The sequence below is a fragment of the Eulemur rufifrons genome, chromosome 24 (genome assembly GCF_041146395.1).
Source record: "Eulemur rufifrons isolate Redbay chromosome 24, OSU_ERuf_1, whole genome shotgun sequence".
NCBI lineage: Eukaryota > Metazoa > Chordata > Mammalia > Primates > Lemuridae > Eulemur > Eulemur rufifrons.
In genome coordinates this window covers 32932674-32935602 of record NC_091006.1, presented here as the reverse complement: position 1 = coordinate 32935602, position 2929 = coordinate 32932674, and the positions used below count along the sequence as shown (strand labels likewise).

At 47.1% G+C, this 2929-nt stretch overlaps 1 long non-coding RNA gene across 3 annotated transcripts; it reads right to left on the bottom strand.

Annotated features, from left to right (window-relative positions):
- Positions 1–203: 203 nt before the first annotated feature.
- LOC138374661 (uncharacterized) lies at positions 204–2593 on the bottom strand. Of its 3 annotated transcripts, none has more exons than XR_011231394.1 (4): positions 2529–2593; positions 2064–2150; positions 807–1366; positions 204–648 (listed from the first exon to the last, which is right to left on the bottom strand). It is a non-coding gene; the product is annotated as an uncharacterized lncRNA (long non-coding RNA). The 3 variants fall into 3 exon arrangements; XR_011231395.1 differs by lacking the exon at positions 2529–2593 and having other exon boundaries at positions 807–904; positions 1090–1366; positions 2064–2312; XR_011231393.1 differs by lacking the exon at positions 2529–2593 and having other exon boundaries at positions 2064–2312.
- Positions 2594–2929: the final 336 nt, after the last annotated feature.

Sequence of the window (2929 nt, the reverse complement as noted above, 5' to 3'; positions counted from 1 at the left end):
ATATATATATTTTAGTTGTCCATATAATTTCTTTCTATTTTTAGTAGAGACGGGGTCTCACTCTTGCTCAGGCTGGTCTCGAACTCCTGACCTCGAGCGATCCACCCGCCTCGGCCTCCCAGAGTGCTAGGATTACAGGCGTGAGCCACCGCGCCCGGCCTTATATTCAACTTTTAAAAAGGAGGTAGGCATCTCCCTGCCAGTCCCCCTTATATGTAATCATTTTCATTAGCTTCCTATTTCCTTTGTAAATACATGTATGTATACATATTTTACTTACCCTTGTTTTATGAAAGGTAACATACTAGATACTCTCTTCTGCATCTTGCTCTTTTTCAGAAATGGTGTAGCCTTTACGAAGTTATCTACCCTTTGAGTTTATTCATCTGTAAAATGTGAAGAACCCTGGGTGTGAGGGTTAGCCAGAAAGATGCATACAAGGAACTCACCACAGGACTCAGGCAGTGTTCAGAACAATACATGCTACCTCTACACTGTCCCTACGGGCCTACTTTCATCTGCTGTCCATGTGGTAAGATGGCTAAAACTCACACCAGACTAACACCCCATTAGACCATAGATAAAAATGCCCACAAGAAGTCAGGAAAGCACAGATCATCCCAGCTTACGTCGTTTGTGGCTTTCTCCCTATAGGAAATAAAAAATTTTTAGTCAGTTCTTAAATACACAGGATGACTACCCAAAGTTTACTTTTTGAGACAAATTTAGGAGGAGACAATCTTGTGTATATGCGTACATTGGGTTCTTCCACCTTCAAACAAAACAAGGTTTCCAAATTCCCTTACCTATTTGAACACACTCTTTAGTCTATCCAGAAAAGTCTAGAAGTGTTGTTTGGAGGAAAACTTTTCCACTACCAACTTAGGTTCCAGTGTTCGGGGGCCTGCAAATTAACAGACAGATTAATAGGGAAAAAAGGTTTACTACACATGCACACAAGAGCATTATATAAAGAGTAGCTCTCTGAACAGGTATATATCAGCTTAATGGGTGTGTGTGTGTGTGTGTTTTAAGGCTTCAGAAAAAGTATGAAAGGTTCCGATATGGCTTATCTATGCAATTCAATACCTTTGGAGTTCCCAATGCTAAATTAGTATCCTCCGTTACAAGAGGCTCCCTCAGAAAGAGGTTTATGGCAGCTGACTTCTCAGAAAGGTCTGCTTTACTCATCAAAAGGAAGTTTAGCTAAGGCTTTTTTTCTGCAGCTGCTGTTTATTCAGATGTTCTCAGACTGAAGTAGTCTTTGTGCCATTCTGATGGGTTGTTATTCCCGTCATTGCCCCATCTGAAACTTAACGAAGTTTCATTGACAAGGAGCTGTGTTGAATGCTGGGAGTTAAGAGATCTGTGAAAGGCAAGAACACAGCTTAGAACAAGGGTGAATAAGCAGAAAAGAACAAATATGAACTCAGAGCCCCATGTCCTGTTGAACCAGTCTCCCACTCCTGGAGATAGGTCAATTAAACGATTGTGCCTCATTTATTTAATGTGGAATGAGCTGATTTTTAACATGCTATAGACTAGACATTATTTTGCCCATCTTATATATGTAGAAATAGCATTATTTGCCAACAATTGTATAAGCTCTTCCTTGTTGGGTGGTCAATATATACAGGACATGATGATTTTAGGGTACACAGTCTAAACCGCTAACTTTTGATTGGCATGTTTCCAAGGTCTGTAGAGTGGCACTGAACCCTTGTTCCATTACTCTGGAAATGCTTAGACTTACTTTTTCTAGATCATAAGTTCCCAAACTTGGAAAACGGGTCCTTACTGACGAATTGACTTCGGTGTTGCGATACATGGGTGGATTGTCCATGTCTCGTTGGGTGCATCTATGCAGTGTTACTTTATGTATGAAGGATGCCAGGTTTGTAATTTGGCTAGCGTTGAAGGTGGGATATCCGGTGAGGGAAGGTGCCAGATATCCAAGTACATACACATTACCCTGACCATTTAGGTGGGAACCTTTTGTATACCTATTGCCACATAAAATGAAGAGATCAGGGTTCAAGGTCAGATTGGAACCTGTGACCCACCAGGTTGGAGTCCAGGGTCCATTGTGACCTTTGTCATTAGTTATGTTGGCATCTGCACATCTCCATTTCCCATGTGCCTCTGTTAGGCTGTAAGAGCAAAACAGGTTGCAAAATACCTGGTAGAATTGTCAAAAAAAGGTACTGCCAGATTTTTCCTAGAGTTCATTTTATGTTTACATTTTTATGTTTCACTTGCCCTGAGGATTGAGGATAGCAGGCGGGTCCGGCCAGAAACCCGCTACAAAGTGGCGGCGGATGCGCCCCGGGGAACCTGCGGGATGCTAGGCGCGCCCCCAGGAACGGCACCGCCGCCCGCCCCCCGGGCCACCTAGGAGGGCTCCACCGCTTCGTCCCGGCCTCCGGGAGCAGCAAGGCTCCGGACGGGAAAAGCTCTAGGAGACGCAGGGCCCGCAGGGTGCCAGGGAGCCCTCTTCTCCCGAGCCCAAAGGCCAGAAATACACTCACCGATCAACCACGCTGAAAAAACAGGCCAGCAACCCGAACGCGGCGCAGCCACCAGGAAGGTGCCACTGGAGGGGGCTTCCGGGGCGGGTCAGCCAATCACCGTGAATACTCTGGATGGGGGCGGAGCGGGGAGGAGGAGGGTCCCGGGAGGACAGCCAATCACCGCGAAAACTCTGGGCGGGGGCGGGGGCGGGGAGGAGGACAGCCAATCCCCGGAAAACCTCGGGTCAGGGGCGAGGCGGGACCGGCCATTTGGTTGCCGGAAGTCTTCGGCCTGCGCGGATGCTTTGTCTCTTGCTGTGGCTGGAGGACGAGCCGACCCTGCGAGGAGTATCTGTCTGGGAAACTCGGGGAGCCTGGGCGGAGAAGCGGACTCTTCTTCTGCCCCGCCAGGCCGTGGC